This window comes from Phyllostomus discolor, chromosome 3 (genome assembly GCF_004126475.2).
Source record: "Phyllostomus discolor isolate MPI-MPIP mPhyDis1 chromosome 3, mPhyDis1.pri.v3, whole genome shotgun sequence".
Classification (NCBI taxonomy): domain Eukaryota; kingdom Metazoa; phylum Chordata; class Mammalia; order Chiroptera; family Phyllostomidae; genus Phyllostomus; species Phyllostomus discolor.
The window spans coordinates 134,906,184-134,924,616 of record NC_040905.2 but is presented as its reverse complement, the minus strand read 5'-3'; the positions used below and the strand labels follow the sequence as shown (position 1 = coordinate 134,924,616).

Below are 18,433 nucleotides of genomic sequence, written 5' to 3'. Positions count from 1 at the left end.
TGCTCTACTCAGTCATTTGGAATGTGACAGCCACACAGTACACGTGCTCACTCAATGGCTTCTACTGCCGCCACTGACTAGTACAGTGAAGCTGTCATTGTTCACACATGCACATTCCAGTTCACTCCCCGTGACTGCCAGGTTACATCCATGCCGCGCAAACTATTCTCATTATCTTAACAATGGCTGGACTTTTTCCAGACAAACCTCTTCAGAAAATGATCCCTAATGAATTATTACATAGCTGTTGCTTAACATACAGGCATGCCTCAATTTATTGTGCATTGATTTATTGCACTTAACAGATAGTGTGTTGTTTACAAATTGCCAGCTTATGGCAACTCTGTATCACACAGGTCTATTGGTATGATTTACCATTTGCTCACTTCATGTCTCTGTGTCATATTTCAGTAATTCTCACAGTATTTCAAACTTTTTATTATCATTATATTTGGTATAGTAATCTGTGATCAGTGATCTTTGATGTTACTATTGTAATTATTTTGAAGCACTAGAAATTATGCTCATATAAGACAACATATTAATAATTTTGTGTTCTGACCACTCCATGGACTGGCCATTGCCCTGTCTCTCTCCCTGTCCTCAGACCTCCCCATTTCCTGAGACACAACAATATTTAAATTAGGTCAGTTAATAATTCTACAATGGCTTCTAAGTGTTCAAGTGAAAGGAAGAGTCACATGTCATTCACTTTAAATAAAAAACTAGAAATGACTAACCTTAATGAGGAAGCTTGTTGAAAATAGGACAAAAAGTAGGCCTTGAAGGGGACCAAAATCTTGCCACCATGAACTTCCTTTTCAATTGATTTTAAGTTGTTTATTAAGAAACAAGACTCAGAAAGAAACTTTGACCCTTCTCTCTTTTCTGCCCAAGAGATTCAGACAGAGAAACCTGCTTCAGGAAGGAGACTTTAGGATATTCGCCTCAGCTTAATTCAAATTAAGTGCAGTTAAATAAGAAGCCTTCAGGCCTCTTGGGGAGATACCCTCTGTGCCCCATCGTTTCTGAGTTGCCTAGCAAGGATTTTCCTGCCACAGGTAAGCTCTGCTCTCCCTCAACTACCTACAAACCACCCATTCTCACTTCTGAAATCTAATACTGCCCCCTATCTTTCTCTTTTGTCCAAAACTGTCTTGTATACCCAAACTGTCTTTGGAACTTTCATGCTTATGTGAATTCCCCATACACATATATATTAAAATTTAATTTTCTCCTGTTAATTATCCATCTGCCAACTTGATTATTAGCCCAGCTAGAAAAACTTAGAAGGTGGGAAGAAAAGTACTGATTTTTTTTTTAGTTCCCACAGCCTTGTGCCAAATTAGCCAAGCTATGAATGCAAAGGAGAAGTTCTTAAAGAAAACCAAAAGTGCTACTCCAGTCAACATACAAATGACAAGAAAGTGACACAACCTTATTGCTGATATAAAGAAAGTTTTAATAGTTTGGATAAAAGCTCAAACCAGCCACAACATTTTCTTGAACAAAAGCCTAATTCAGAGCAAGGCCCTAACTCTATTCAATTCTATGAAGACTGAGGGGAGGAAGCTGCAGAAGAGAGAAGGTGGAAGCTAGTAGAGGTTAGTTCATATGTCTCAAGGAAAGAAGCCATCTACATAATATAGACAAGCAAGGTGAAGCTGCAAGTGCCAATGCAGAAGCTGCAGCAAGTTATCCAGAGGATCTAGTTAAGATAATTAATGAAGGTGGTTGCACTAAACAACAGATTTTCAATGTAGGTGAAACAGCTGTATACTGGAAGAAGATGCCATCTAGGACTTTCATAGACAGAGAGAAAAAATGCCTTGCTTCAAAGCTTCACAGTGTTATAGTAGGTAGTTAGTTAGATATCAACCAAAAGGGAGGCAGCAGACCAATCCAAAGCAGATGTATGATTAAGCCTGTTTGAGCTTCAAACAGACTCTGGGGAGTCTGCCCCAGTAACAGGGGGAGGGAGAAGATGGCACAAGGGGATGCCCTTTCACTGGGTGCACATGTAGTACAAGTCAAAATGGTGACCATAAAGGGAAGGAGACAAACCTGGGAAAATCTGGGGAAAAGATCAAATAGGATAAGGACTCAAGCCTGGGAAAAGCCAGAAAAGAGATTGGATAGTTTGAAAGAAAGTCTGCAAACTCTCAAACCCAAGAAAATATAGGGAAGCTTAACAAAAGCCCCCATCTCTTTTTAGCAGTCATGTGGGCCAGAGTGCAGCTGGGAGTAGAGACTGTGCTGGACTAGTGGAGTCTTGGCTGCCAATGTGATAGCACTGCAGCTCCTGGTCCTGATCCTGATGTTCTTGGTGGGCACAAGTGCAGGCCTGCAGCCTCGTACACTAGTGAGACAGACCACCTGGTCATGGCTGAGACATTGGGTGTGGTGTATCTGGGGACAGATTGACAACATTAACCAGTTTCTGTCAAGGAAGTGCCTCGTTGAGTGCAGCAGCCTTTTAAGAGTACTCTAATAAATCTTGCCACTATTACTCAAATCCTACACATATGTTCTTGACATTCATTCCCTGCAACACCACGGAAGAAGCTATTTCCTCCTGAAACAAAAGGACAGGCTGACTCTCTTATTGCGAGATAATGCAGCTAGGGACTTAAGTTGAATCCAATGTTCATTTACCATTCCAAAAATTCTAGGACCCTTCAGAATTATGCTAAATGTACTCTGCCTGTGCTCTAGAAATGGAACAACAAAGTCTGGATAACAGCACATCTGTTTTCAACATGGTTTAATGAATATTTTAAGCCCACACTTGAGATCTGCTGTTCAGAAAAAAAAAAGATCTCTTTCAAAATATTATTGCTCATTGACAACACACCTGGTCACCCAAGAATTCTAATGGAGATGTATAATAAGATTAATGTTGTTTTTATGCTTGCTAACACAACATCTATTCTGTAACCCATAAATCAGAAAGTAATTTTGGCTTTCAAGTGCTACTATTTAAGAAATACATTTCATAAAGCTGTAGCTGCCAAAGATAGTGATTTCTCTAATGAATCTGGGCAAGGTAAATTAAAAATCTTCTGGAAGGGATTACCATTCTAAATGTCATTAAGAACATTTATGCTTCATGAGAAGAGGTCAAAAAATTAATATTAACAGGAGTTTGGAAAGACTTGATTCCAACTCTCACAGATGATTTTGGGGGGTTAGAGTCTTCAGTGGAGGAAGTAACTGTAGATGTGGTAGAAATAGTAAGAGAACTAAAATTAGAAGTGGACTCTGCAGATGTGACTGAATTGCTATAATCTCAGGATCATTTTTAGTTGATGATGAGTTGCTTCTTATGGATGAGCAAAAAAGTGGTTTGTTGAGATGGAAACTGCTTCTGGTGAAGGTGCTATGAAGATTATTATAAAGATAACAAGGATTTTAGAATATTACATGAATAGTTAATAAAGCAGTGGTAGTGTTTGAGAGGATTGACTTCAATTTTGAAAGTTCTTCCATAAGTAAGATGCTATTGAACAGCATCAAATGCAACAGAGAAATTGTTCATGAAAGGAAGAGTTAATCAATGTGGCAAACTTCACTGTTGTCATATTTTATGAAATTACCACAGCCACCCTCAACCTTCAGCAACCACCACCCTGACCAGCCAGTAACCTTAAACATCAAGACAAGACTCCACCAGCAAAAAGATTACAACTCACTGAAGGCTCAGATGATGGTTAGCATTTTTTAGCAATAAAATATTTTTAATTAAGAAATGTACATTTTAAGACAATGTTATTGCCATAAAGCATTATAACTTATAGCTTATAAGCTTATAATTGAATGTACTACAGTAAAGTGTAAACATAACTTTTATATACACCAGGAAATCAAAACAATTCATGTGACTCATGTTATTGTGATATTCACTTTAGTGGTCTGGAACTGAACCTGCCATACCTCTGAGGTGTGCATGTAATGTACACTCTGTTCTAGGACATCACTGGCTGCCCTGGACATGGTAGCAACCTAATTAAGAATATAAAAAAGCAAATACCCGCTTTCCAACTCCAATTCTGTATTTCTGTTACCATACAGTGGCCTGACCCTGAGTGGGTCTGTCTGGGGCCAGCTGTAGCGTGTGGGTCCTTCACTTCATGTAGGAAAGATTTTATAACATGAGTCCAGGTGACTATGAGGATCTGTTCATTAAAGCTGGGAACAGTTTAAAAAGGAAGGGCTTAGCATTGAAGAAGCAACAGGAGAGCCTAGTCTGGTCTGCCTTAGCTCACTAGGAAGTCAGGGAAAATGGGGCTTTGGGAACAGGCTCAGGGTATTAGCCTGGGACAAGCTGCCAGCTGCCTTCGAGTTAAGTAGGTGCATGCCTGTGAAGAGAGAAGTAGGAGTGGAGGGGAAGAAAGAATAAGGAATGGCACTGGCTGCTCCCCAGAGGGAGTGTTTGCAGTCTTGAGGCTTTTATCTCTCTCTTGCAGGCGGGTATCTGAGGGGAGATCTCAGGGAATGTTTTCAGCAGAATATTCATCAGTTTTTCAGATGTGTTCTTTTAGAGTCATTGTCTCCACTGATTGGTCAGTGACAGGGCAGGGGGTCCTTAGTCCTTACAATTGGTTCTGGCATCACCCACCTGGTTTTGCTGCTTTTGGGGGCCTGAAACTGAAATACAACCAAGACCTAGATGTTATCTCCAGGGAGGAAATGCCAGGGGAAGAAAGGTTACCCTGAGAATGAGGTCCTTGTTTTCCCAGTTTTGCTCCCTGCCAGGTACTGGGGACTTCTGCCCTGGTGACAATCTACATCTGGCTGTAAATTGCTTGGCCATTGTGTTCAGCTGTCTGTCTGTTTCCCTATTCCACTTGTCAAGAAGTTTTCCTTGCTTCTCACTGTCTTGTCTCATTTCCAACCACTTTCTGGCTATTTCCACTGGGATACGCAGGGGAGAACAAGTAATTTTCCTTCTACCCTTCTAAGTTCTTCTGGCTGGTCTAATAATCATATTAATGTAAAACAGTTTCACAAGAAAAAAGTAACCAAACTTATTATGTATGTACATGTGGGGGCTCCATAAGAATATGAGACCTGAGGACAGATAGGTTAGTTGAGGCAGATATGCCATCTTGCACTAAGGAGAAAGAGAGGTAGTGGTTTGGACTTCAAAGAACATGGAGGCAATTCACAGGTTGATGACAAGGTGCAAACATGTAGTAAACAAATTCTTGCCAGGCCTTCTGGGCCACCCAGAAACAGGGGACACAGAGGGGAGTCCTACAGATGGATGTTGCTGGGCTCCTTCCTGTCTGCCACACTTACTTCACATTATGCTAAGGTAATAGCTCCATTTGAGCAGGTTTTCTATCTGAATTCCTTTAGGCAGCTAAGGGGTAGGTAAAAGGCTCTTCTTGAGACTTTTGTTTTCTTAAAAATAACTAGGTTAAAATAATCAATATCCTTAAAAGGTATATTTTGGGGTGGCAAAGCATCTGCTCTCCCTCAGATGCTTTGCCCCAAATTCAAAATATGGAAACAAAGATCTTCTTTCATTCCTCAGGACTTGTCAGTTTCTGTAGAAGGCATTTCACCTTCCCAGTCACCCAGGCTCAGGCCCTGTCTCCAGCCCTGGTCTTGCTGATTATCCTCACAGAGCTCCATGTTCTCCTTCCCAAGGGTCTCTTTACACTTCCTTTTCGATCCAGCTGCCTCTGAGCTGCTGCTCACCCCTTATGCTTCGGCTGTCATTCATCTTTCCCTCTGGTATCTTACCTTTTTAAGGTATCGTACCTTTTTGTAAGGTCCACCTGCCTAAAAATCACTGCTTTCTAGCCCCTCTTGCTGAGACATTATAAAGAGAAGACAGACCTCTGCTAAGGCCACAAGCCCTTCACAATCTGGTCATAACTTGCATCCCTAGTCTTAACTTGTACAATTTTGGGGGGACAGATAAGCTGTCTCTTTGAAAGCCTCTGTAGACACCCTTTGTGCAGACCCTTTGCTGCACTTCTGGTCAAGGAATCACCTCTCTTTCAGTCCCCACCCAAACCTCGCCACCTTTGGACGCTAATTCAAGTCCAATCTCCTTAAGGTCTTCTCTGCTTTTTAGCCCCCTGTTGCTTCCTTGACTACACACTAGCAACATTTATTCTCTGGGACACTGCTGCCAATCCTCTATGGCCTTGAATGATGGGTGACATAGCCCAATTAGGGGTTCCCAAGAATGGTTTCCAGTGAAACTGCTGTACTTTCAACTCTAATCTTTCCTGTGGCAAATAGGATGTGGATCAGAGAAGTTAAGATACTTGCTGAAGATTCCACAGTCCAGTAAGAGCAGAGAGGTCTGGCACACAGCTCTGTGGGTACTCTCCTAGTGTCCTTCCCACCCCCCTAACATGTCTGCAATAAGCCATCCCCATGCCCCATACTAGTGTCTCAGGCCTTCTGCTCACTCCCAGCTCCCAACTTGGGCTTTTCGGCAATGAGGAAGGAGAAAATGGAACAGAGCCAGCAGGCTTTTCCCACTCCCTGATATCTCAGGTGAAAAAAAAAGGTGTCACTTTTGTTATTAAATACGTATTTCCCATTCTCCCTTTTTAGCCTTTTAATCCAAAAGCTGTGCATCTGAGAAAACCTTGGCAGTTCATGTGCAACCATATTGTTTACTGTAATGATTCTTTTGTGCTAACCCCAAAAGGCTCAACTGAGAATCTGCCATTGTTTCAATGCAGCCCCACCATCTTCACTTTCTTTGAGCAGAAAAACAAAACAAAACAAAACGCCAAGCCCAAACTTATGGAGCTTGTAAAAGCTCACTTTTAAAACAACTCTGTCCATGCAACCCAAAATTGAGATTTGAGAATCCAAAGCACATGTGATACTTTAGGGAATTCTAGTTTTATAATTTACCTTTTAACCCCCAGACAGAGATCTGATGACCAGGAAAGCTGAAAATGCCCAGGGCTGTACTCATTATCTGTGGCCTGAACCAAGACCACAGACAGGGCACTTCAACAGGAGCCCCTCCCTGCAAACCGCCCTTTAGCGTCCTATAACCTGAACATGTACTTTTCAGCAGCTGAGAGGGATGCAAATGACAGTCAGCTACACAAATAAATTGCCCCCAAAATGTTTATCAGCTCCTTGTCATGGCCACTTTCATTTATAGCTTATAAACAGTTATTAACTGGCTCCTTCACATCTGATAACCTGGCTCAGAACAGGTGGCAGGAATGGTGGGTGGTTACGGGCCCTCCCTGGGAGGTGCTGTGTGCTTGCCTGTGGGTGGTCTTCCTGCCTGATCCCAGTGCCCACATGAGAAGCCATTATAGAAAGCCTCCAATTTAGGAGATAACAGTCTGTGTTGTCTGTTTGTGTAAAGTGCTGTCCAAGTACAGCTGGCTTTTCTTTCTGGCCAGCAAACATTGCCAAGAGGGTTGAAAGTTCAGCACCATCATCCCACTACACACAATCCCTTCCCCCTCCTAGTCTTGGGAAAACATTCATTAGTGCTCATGTTCTGTGTGGATTATTTAAAAGTTTGATTCAAAATGAAAAAGTTGCTTTAGCTGCGGTGATGCTCATCCCGCCCCCCACTGTACCCCATCCCTAGCCAGGCACAGAAGCCAGGGATGGGGACACTCATTTTGAAGAAAAGAGTGCTTTTAGTGATTTTGTTCCTTGCAAAAAAGAAGGAAGGAAAGGGAGGGGAGGGGAGGGGAGTGGAGGGGAGGGGAGGGGGAAAAAAGCTTTGCAATCTCAAAGCTTTTCTCAAAAACAGTGCCTGGTGTGATAGACCACAGAGTCCTTAGACTCTGGTCCCTCTGGCATTTCTCAGTCAGAGAGAGCAGGAAAAATAGATATCAGACTGGGGTTTCTCAGCATCCACACTATTGACATTTGGGCTAGAAACACCTTTGTTGTGGGGACTATCCTGAGCCTTTTAGGATCCTTCCCAGCATCCTGGGAGAAGACAGTAGCAATGTTACAGAACAACAAGGGGGGGCCTGGGACGATATACTATTACCAAAAGGAACCCCCCAGGTTCATTATGTCCTCTACTAGAGGAAAGATGTCTCTTAATGCCAGAGATTTGTGAAAAGGAAAGGAAATGTTTATTTAATGCTGCACAGACTTAAAGTAGTGACCTAATGTCTTCATTAAAATCCCAAAGTCCCTTAAAACACCCACAAACACACACGGTCCTTCCTTCCCTCTTTGCCCAGTCTGGGGTATCATATCTCAGGAAAAGAAATAGAAGTCCGCAGCTCAGGCAGCCCCCAGTTCTTTCCAGTAATCCGTCTTGGCTGGTATGACTCCCTTAGTTCCCAGCACCATCAGCTGTGTTGCCGGGATCTCTGCAAAAGCTGGCTGGTGGTTCCCCCTTCTAAAGCTGTGGGGGTCCCCACTCTGGCAAAGCCACGAGGTTCTCTCTCCACTGCCCCAGCTGTGTGGTCCTCTCTGCACAACAGCTGTGGGAGTCTCCACTCAGCCAGAACTGCATGGTTCTCCCTCCCAGGGCCACAGGAGTCCCCACTCCGGCAAAGCCAGGGCCCCAGCCACATGGTTTAAATCCCCACGCCAATCTTCCTCTGTAGCCCCATTTCCGACTCCCCTCACAATTGGCTACGTTTTCCAGCACTCTCATATTCTTTCAGCTTTACTGAGCTGCCATTGTGAGTCTGGGCAGGTGTGGCCCCATGTCATGGAGCCAATCTTCTCCAAGCTCCCATGCAGGCGATGTAACCTGGGGGACCTGCTCCCAGTTACGTCTTGGTGGGGAAGTTACTTCCATTCCCCTGGCTCAGAGCATGGCCACAGATATTTAACATATCTATATAACCAATTAAAAGTTGTAGATATGTTAAATGACCATGCCATTAGTTAACTGCAAGGCTGTTGCTATGCAAAACAACTCTCAGTGGCCCTGCTCCATGTGTCCCTTCCCCCAGCTCACATCTGTGTATGGGGGGTGGGGGTGAGGACATCCTGATATTTCCTGGACACCCTGAGTTCTGGGCCCCATTCCAAATCCCTATTTGGGGTCCCCCCTCTTGGCTGCACTCTGTTACAGCAACCCCCACTTCTGTTGTGACAAATGAAAATGTCTCCAGATATTGCCTGGGGCAAAATTATCCCCAGTGAAGGCCCACTGTGTTCAAATCTATGATGAAAGTAAATTAACTGAAAAACAAGCCTGAACCACCCTAGTGGGATAGGAGAGACTTCACAGTACTAGAGCAGTGCACTAAAGTAGTATCAAACGGTCCCTTAGCCAATATTTATTTACTAACAAAATTCTGATACACTTGTCTCTTGGGGGGAAATGGTAATCAGTGAGTGAACCCAAAACTATTCAAGTCTTGCTAATAAAATTGGAAAAACAAGAACTGACTTCGTGTTCCAAAATTTAAAGAGACTGTGGTAATGATAATGTGATTAATCAAAATAATAAAGGTAATCATTATCATTCTTGAGGATTTTCTATGGGTCAGGCACTGTGCTGAACTATGGATTATATTCTTTAATCTCAGCCTCTGTATAAGAGGTATGTCATGTTATCAAGCCCACTTTACAGATGGAGGATCTCAGCCTTGTTCAAGACAACTGTTTCCCAAAATACTTTCCAGAGTGTTCACTGACCACAAATCTGGAAGAGTTGGAATGTATTTAGGTAATGGACATCAGAGAAAGGGCTTCTAAAAGATTTACATGCAAAAGAGTAATAATAGTACAAATAACAACTGCCCTTAGTGATTGCTTGGTAAGAGACAGGCTCCATGCTAAATGAGTGGAAAATATTTTCTTGAATCCTCATAATCATGCTGAAGGAAGCAAGACCCCTTTCATGGGCTAGGACATCCGAGACATTAAGGGAACTTGCTGCAGTTCCCACAGCAGAACCAAATTTCAAACCAATCCAAGCTCTGGATGCTTCTGCTCCAATAACATCTGCCACCACATGGCAAAATGCTACCTGACCTGCCTTATGAGACATGCTGATGGGGCTGCCTATCTAGCCCAAGATGAGCTGTGGTTCTCTTTGACTCAGGGATACCACACTCCTGCCCCCCACACACACCAGTTCAAATGGCTGTCTCCTTGCCCCCATTGCCCTCCATTCCCCCACTTCATTTTCTGTTACAAGGCTTGCTTCAGCAGTTATGGCAGTAAATAGTCACCAACTTTGGCCTGGCAGTCACTGGGTCTTGCAGCATGTGCCTGGAATCCTCTGGGAGCAGTGGGATAGCCCATGTGTGAGCAGCACACATCTTCCTAGAAGAGACATGAGGGACTGTCCCCTTGCTAGTGGCCTGACTGATCTCTGAGGGCATGGCCCTGTGGGATCTTCTTGACTTTTCATCACAGAGGCTGGCTGAGAGGGCTGGTCACCCTCTCAATGCCCTCTTGGGGGAGATCCTGATCGGGAGTCTGCCATGCCTCTGCTTGAGTTCCCCTACTTCTAAGGATCTTGCAACCTTCTTTGGTGGCCCATGCTACTCTTGGATAGCTCTGTGTGTTAGGATATTCTTTCCCTCAGGTGAGCTTATAGATCTGCCTCTGTGGAGCTCTGCCACTGGTTCCAGTTTTGCCTTTCAAAACACTAATACTTTTCTCAAGACAGCCCTTCACATAGGTGTGAGGGAGCAGAAGAGGAGGGAAATTCATGGACATTGTAATCTTACCTAAATGGAATACAATCTCCAGATATCCACAATGTGAACTGGGGTGAGCTCTTATACTCCACGAGAGTAGATGTTCTTAAGTGGTCATACTCGGAGAATCATTGTAAAAATTATAAATAATGTGTGTGAGGTCTCCAACATGGTCATTCTTAACCAGCCTCTGATTTGGGGGCAGGAGGGGTACACATCTAAAAGAATTAATAGGTGAGCATTCTTTAAAAAGACACAATTTGGAAAGTTGGAAAAATGTCTTTTCATTGTTAACATAGTCTTCCCTTGGCTGCCCCTCCTACCATGCTGGCATCAGAGTGGAGCTGCTCCCTGCCCTGACAACACTGTTTCATACATTCACCCTCTTGGCACGTTCTAGTAAACACACCACCTTCTTGTCAGCTTCACCCTACACTCCGTCCTGTGACTCATGCGATGGACACCGCCCACTGTCCTGGTATTGCCTAGCCTGCCTAACTTAACATCCTGAACTCCAGATCTTATCATAACAGCACACACAGCACTTCCAACGTAGATAGAACACATTTATGCACAATGATCAAAACTTGGCAAGGTTTTCCACAACGTGACGTCTGTCCATGGGACATACTCAGAAACGGTAGCATTATTGTTATAAATACCTTTAGAGACTGTTTCCGGTTGTTCTTCTTTGAAAGCACACAAGTCTTCAAGCTTTGAGCTGCTCCTTATTGATAGGACTATTGAGTCATCACATCATGGCCACCACCTCTGCTAAGGTTCAGGGTGGACTGGTCAGCACAAGGTACTGAGGTCCTCCCAAGGTTTCATCCATCCATAAAACACATTTACCAAGTGCCCACAGGTGCCCCAGAAACGCAAACATGAATTGCACCCTGTCCCTTACCACAAAAAGTTGCAGTTTCCTCAGATACTTGGAGGGTTTTGAAGTTGTAGCTCTGAGTTCCCAAAGAATAATAATGGTTTCTAAGCTTGGGTGCGTAAACAGCCTTGAATTAAACATATTTGTAAAAAGCAAATATAGGCCTTATATGCCCGTGAGGGTGTAAGACTTACTAGGTATGTGACCTTGGGCATGTCATTTAACTTCTGGAGTGTCACACCTGTCCTGCTTCTGATGGTCAATAACTGCCCCTTTGAAAGTCTTGGATGAGGAACAAAATAAGTGAATGCACTTGCCAGTCTTTAAGAACCATTGGGTAAGTAAAATTCTCCTTTGTAAAATGAAAGGTTTTAAATAAACTCTCTCAGGTCCTTTTCAGCTCTAATTTTAATTAGACAGGGTCTGCAGGCTGGCTTGGCTATGCAGTTTGAAGCTGAGGCCTGTGGGAACACAGTCCATGCACTTGGCAGCTGCTGTAACTACCCAGGAGAAGAGATTTTCACCAATGGGTGGAGTGATAGATGGGAGTGGTCCAGTCTCAGTGCACAGTGGGAGAGACTGTTTGAGACAAGTTAAAAACAGCCAGAAAGTCCACCTTAGGTCCGTTCAGATTTTTATTTTTATCCTTGAGTGGCATTCTAAGCAATGTCAGAGATAAAATACTCCTCCTTCAGAAAAACAAAACAAAACAAAAAAACCCCAAAACCTTGTTGGTCTTTCTAACCAATTGCTGTGATTACTGTTGAACTTTAATAATACAGAAGTAAGCTTCAAATCAGCACATTTTAAAAACATACTCTTTAAAACAATGTATTGTACATGAGGTTACTCTGGAGCAATCCCCCCAATACAGTATCCTCCACACGTATGGGCTCTTGTCTAGGCATTCCAAGATTTCAAGGTTTGGAGCCCTCTGGGCTGGCTTAGGGAGAAGAGATCTGTGGGCAGCGCTGGTGGACTTCACCTTCCTGGGTGTAAGCAGCAGATGCTCAACAGTGAGAGCACCGAGGTTGTAAAGATGAAGAACCTGAACATAAGTTACTTTAATTTTGTTACTCCATGTGACCACTTGGACTTTTTATGTTTAAAATTTAAAACAGTGAGACAGAGTACAAATTCCAAGGAGTAATATCTTTCCATTAAGTGTAGATTTTACTTCATGCATGAAATATTGTACTAAACTTGAATCCTATCTTTACATTAAAGTGCATTCTTCTTTTTAAAGTATTGTTTTAGAACTAAAGAAATGAAGAAAATTGTGGTTGTGAATGATTGTTACAGAAAATAATAGTATTGTACAGAGTATTACAAATTGACCCTGCTCCTTGAGTGAAATACACCATTGATAACGAGAACCATATTTATTTCCCTTGGTCACCATGACTAATTGAACCTGGAAAAGCAACTCATAGGAAATGGTCAATATTAGTCTTCAGGTTTCAAATGGGTCTGAACCTTAATAGAGTCAACTGGCTAAATCAAACATTTATATGCTGTTTCTACTGAGACATATAACAAGGCATGTACTCATTTCCAATCACAGAAGAGCAGAATAAGGGAACTAGTCATTCATTCATTCAACAAATCTTCATGGAGTGCCTACTGCTACATATCAGACACTTTTCTGGGAGCTGAGGGCACAAAGACCTCTAACCTCATAGAATATCCACTCTAGCTCTGGGAGAAGAGTGCAAGGACTCAGACAGTAACACACAGGTAAACTGCACAGCAGGTACAGAGGTGGGGAGTGCCTCGGGGACCAGGAAGGGGGCCAGGACAAGGCTGGAGGTAGGAATTGATGTGCTGGTTTAAATGCAGTGTCTGGGGAAAGCCTTGCCTTTGGAAGGTGGCACTTGAGTGGAGAGTCAAAGGAGGGGCAGGAGGGATGCATGCAGATACTGTATTGAGAAAACAGGGATTCAGAGAACGGGCCTGCAAGCGCCACGTCTTGGACGTAGGAGCCTTATTGCAGTGCCTCCAGGCGGGTGCAGAGAGTTGGCAGTAACTGCAGAACCAGCTCAAACTGGTCCTGTCCTGTTTCTAACAAGAACCCGAACGAAATTTAAACCTTGGATACACTGAGCATTCATGTGTAGTAATATTTGTGAACCCTAACTGCTCCCCACCGTGGAACCAAAGGACTGACACGGCTGGAATCCTTTTAGGAGTTGTCCAGGAAGAAACCCCTTGTTGCACGCTGAAACCCCTTAAAATTCCACACCAAATCCTGGATTGGGAAGACAGTCTTGGGCCTGGACTCTTCTCTCCTTGCCATTCAACCTCCTAATAAAAGCTTTTTTTTTTTCTTTTCTCAAAAGTTAATGCCATCGTGTGGGCGTTTATGTAGGTCAAGCCTCCAGCCTTTAGTGGGTAACATGACCAGAGGGGAAGAGGCAGCAAAGGGTACTAGAGAAGGAGTCAGATGGCTGAGGGTCAATGAAGGTCTTCTAAGAAGCGCAGGGAGGTGAGAAGTGATGGAAAGGCTAGTTGCTGAGGAATGATGATCTCGCAGGTTTCACAAGGATTGTCTCTTATGTGGTTAGATCACAGAGCTTGGCAAACCTGTGGGCCAAATCTGGTCTTTCATCGGTTTTTATAGGGCCTGAGACAAAAGCAGTCTTTATGTTTTTAAATACTTGGAAAAAGTTAAATAAAGAGTGAAATTTTGTGGCACGTGAAAATTATGTGAAATTCAAATTTCAGTGCACATTTGTATATTATCTGTGCCTGTTTACATGTTTTGAGTCCTAAAATTTTACTATCTGACCCTTTACAGAAAAAGTTTGCAACACCTGGGTTAGACCATACAGGACTGAGGAAACGAACAGGGAGACCAGCAGGAGGCTCTTGCAACAGTGCAGGTGATGGTGGCTTGGACCAGAGTCCAGCACAGGTGGTTTTGAGAAGTGACTTCAGATATATTCTGATGGTAGTGACAACAGATCCCAGTAATAAATTCAGTAGAGTGCGTGAGGAAAGGAGTCCAAGGTGATGCCCAGGACTTCTTTTTGTCCTTGCTGTTAATGAGGTGGTGAAGCTCCAGGGAGAGCAGAAGTTTTGTGCAGGAGGAGACAGGAGGTCAGTGAGGTCATATCACAGTGCTGTCTTGTCTGTGACTCTTAAGTGATTTTATTGCTTTTTTCCCCCATTTTCACCTAATTCAGCTCTGTTAGCTTCAGGGATCTAAAATAAATGAATGGCTACAATTATGGGGTCCTCCTACTCATAACATGGAGGTTAAATTCACCTGTCTGTCAGGCAGACTGGGAGACGCAGATTACCTAAGGCATAGCCCATGGGTTGCAATGCACAAAGGTGTATCGATAAGATAAATATAACTATTATGCAACATTGTGTTGGGTCAGGGTCCCCTAGAAGCTGAATTTGTGACACAGATTGCTGTGCAAAAAATTCATTTGGGAGATAATCTTGGGAACCATGGATAGTAGAGAGGGAGTGAGGCAGAGAGGAGAGAAACCCCTACAGTCAGCAAGTCTCCATCCTTGGCAACAGGGGTCTAATCCTGCTGGGACCTCTGGGAGACTGGACAAAACATGCCTGCAAGTTGTCCTACTGGTGGGGTGAGAAAGCCAGGACATTTATCTTCCAATCCCTCTCTGGCCGAGGGTGACTCCAGGGGATGTGAACTCCCTGATGCTTCCAACCTGTCCCACATGTGGGTTCAGCATGTTCAGGCAGCAGCAGTGCCCTTGGGTGCAATGGGTGAATTAGAGAAGGCTGAGTGCAGAGAGAATATAGGGAGACACCAAAAGCATCAGATCGAACACGATAGTCACAGTAAATGCAAAAGCCCACAGTGAGTGTCCCCCTGGGATATCTGTGTCCTTCGGGAAAGGTTGGTTCATCCAGTGGCCTGTTTAACCTACAGCTGAGGAAGTTTCTCAAGACCAGGGGGAGGTTTTTTGAAAATTTAAGAATTGCTGCCAGTTTTGGCCTTCATATACTCAATTTAAGATCTTTTATAACCAGAACTGAAATGTTTTGTTGGGAATCACCCTGACTGGTATCAGAAGCTGAAACCCCCGCCTAGGCTAAGGCTAAGGGAATGCCCTTGGAACCGTAGGCCAGCAAGGAGACAAAAGCTTGTCTCCCTGGCAGGAATGCTGCTTCTGCTGCTGAACCCCAAAAAGCTTGGTCGGTTAGCCAAAGATGGGTAAGATTCCCCACGGGGGGAACGACCTAAGACAGGCACGATCACTTTGGGAGACCCCCCAAAAGAAGGATTTGGGGGGCTGCAGCAAAAGGGGGTGATGGACCCTCACTCCTCGGCTTTGACATAGCCTGAGTTCTCATTGTCTGGGAGAAAATCTCTTTATTGCCTTAGTTCCCTTGCTCCAGCTAAGCCTGAAACAATGACAGGGTGATGTAGCTCGGTGCTGAAAAGGGCGGATTCCCCGGGGGGGGGGGGGGGGGCGGGGGGGGTGGTGTCAGGCCTAAGAAAAGATATGTAAATTACCGTGAAACCTTCTTTGTTTAGAATGCTCTCAGTTGAATGAGAGGGGTCCAAGGAGTTAGTTTGTTCCTCAAAGCCTTACAGCTCTTTGACCCCGACTCAAAATAGACCAGCAGAGTTCCTTGTTTTCTCTAGTTCCTTACTTCCCCCTGATGAGTAGTGTACTTTACCTGAATTATTATGCAAAATAAGCCCAATAAAAGCAGGTTTGGACGGTAAATCAGGGCGCTCCCCACTAGGGGGGGTGGCCACTTCGTCCCTACTTCCCCACAGAAACTAGTTTGTCTCTGTGCATGTGTGTTTTTTTTTCGCGTGTTTTTTGGCGAGCCATCCGCAGCGTTCTGTGGTCACTACTGGCCGGTGACCCACACACAACAATGTTTTTATATGATGTACTTCCTAAAAGCATTTTCACTTACATGGCTTGAACATCTACTTTATTAGCAAAAACATGTATTTTATTTACACTGCTAATGGAAAGAGAGAACTCATCACTTCATTTACAGTGGATGACCACAAAATCTTCAAGGATGTTGACCAAAACTTGAAATAACTACCATTTGTGCTAATCAGCAATAGAAGCACTAGAATGCAGACCAGTGGATGGAGTTGACAGCCAGGAGTGATGAGGATTTAGCAGGCAAACAATACCTTTAACTGTAGAAGCAGATTTCATGAATAAGAAGGCTGACTTTGGACTTCAGTGTATAGTTATCTGAAAGACTGAACAAATTCTATTCATTATTTTTCTAGAAATTATTCAGATCACTACAGTTAGATAGAAGAGAAATAAAAATTAAGCTGTTTGCCTAGAGGGGTGAACAAATAAATGTGAACCTCAGAATCATGTTATTTTTCAGGAACACACACTCAAACTGACATATACTCACAAGCTCACACACAGAGAGAAGCTTATTTACAGGACTGTGATATTGTGATTTATAATAAATATGTATTTGGTTTTAATTCTGTTTCTGGTGCAGAGTTTTTAAAACGCTTGGAACTTTGGGAGCATTTGTGGTTTTCTGTTGTCCTCAGCTCCTAAAATAGGTTCAGAGCACTAAAAGTGAAAGGGAGGTCCCCTTATTCATAAAGATCCTCTTTCAATCACACCTGAGGTTATAGTAATAGGGTGGCTTTGGAAAGTCTCTAGGTAACCAACCTAAGGATGGGAGCCAATCGCCAGGAGAATCAACAGTGATGAGAGGGCTGGAAATTTCAGTCTCATCCTCAGTCTCCCAGGAGAGGAGAGGGCCTAGAGAATGAATGGCCAGTGATTTAATCAGTCATGCCTATGTTATGAAGCCTCCATAAAAACTCAGAAGAACTAGGTTTGGAGAGCTTCAGGTTTGGTAAGGTGTTGAGATTTTGGGAATAGTTGCTCACTCAGAGAGGGCATAGAAGCTCCAAGCCCCATCCCACATCCCACAGACCTTGACTTATGCATCATTTCCATCTGGCTGTCCCTGAGTTATATCCTTTTATAATAAACCAATGGTCTAGCCCTGGCCAGGTGGCTCAGTTGGTTGGAGTGTCATCCCATACACCGAAAAGTTGTGAGTTCGATCCCCAATCAGGACACATAGATGCAGGTTCGAGCCCCAGTTGGGGGCATATACAGGAAGCAACTGATAGATATTTCTCTTTCACATTGATGTCTCTCTCTCTCTCTCTCTCTCTGTCTTTCTCTCTTTCTCTCTCTCCCTCCTCTCCCTCTCTCTAAAATCAATAAACATATCCTCAAGTGAGGATTAAAAAATAATAAATGAATAAACAAACAAATGGTCTCATAAGTAAATGTTTTCCTGAGTTCTGTAAGCTGCTCTAGCAAATTAATCAAACAGAAGGAGGGCCCTGTGGAATTTATAGCTGGTCAGTCAGAAGCCCAGGTGGGATTGGCACCTGAAGTGTGTGTGTGGAAGGGATGATGGGGCAGGGCAAGGATGACAGTCCTGTGGGACTGAGCCCTTAACCTGTGAGATCTGACGCTGTCTCCAGGTAGGTAGTGTCAGAATTGAATTAACTTGTAGGACACTAGCATTGCAGAATTGTTGGGTGTGAGATAAAAACCCACATATTTGGAGGAGAGAAGTGTTCAGAGTATTGTGAGTAGTGGAAAGGGAAACAATTGGCACTTTCCTTTACAAGAACCAAATGGCTCTGAATGCCAAATAGGTTACTAAAAACCTCCCAAATTCTGGGACTGAGTCATAATTATAAATTCCTTAAACATTCTCTGTTGAATCATCTGAGTCTTTTAAAGACACCCATTTTTACCCTGGCTGGTGTAGCTCAGTGGATTGAGCACTGACCTGCAAACCAAAGGGTCGCCAGTTTGATTCCCAGTCAGGGCACATACATGCCTGGGTTGCAGGCCAGGCCCCTAGTGGGGGGTGCATGAGAGGCAACCACACATTGATA

At 43.6% G+C, this 18,433-nt stretch overlaps 1 pseudogene; it reads left to right on the top strand.

Moving 5' to 3' along the window:
• The first annotated feature begins 591 nt into the window (after positions 1–591).
• LOC118499338 lies at positions 592–3,699 on the top strand (annotated as a pseudogene).
• The last annotated feature ends 14,734 nt before the right edge of the window (positions 3,700–18,433 follow it).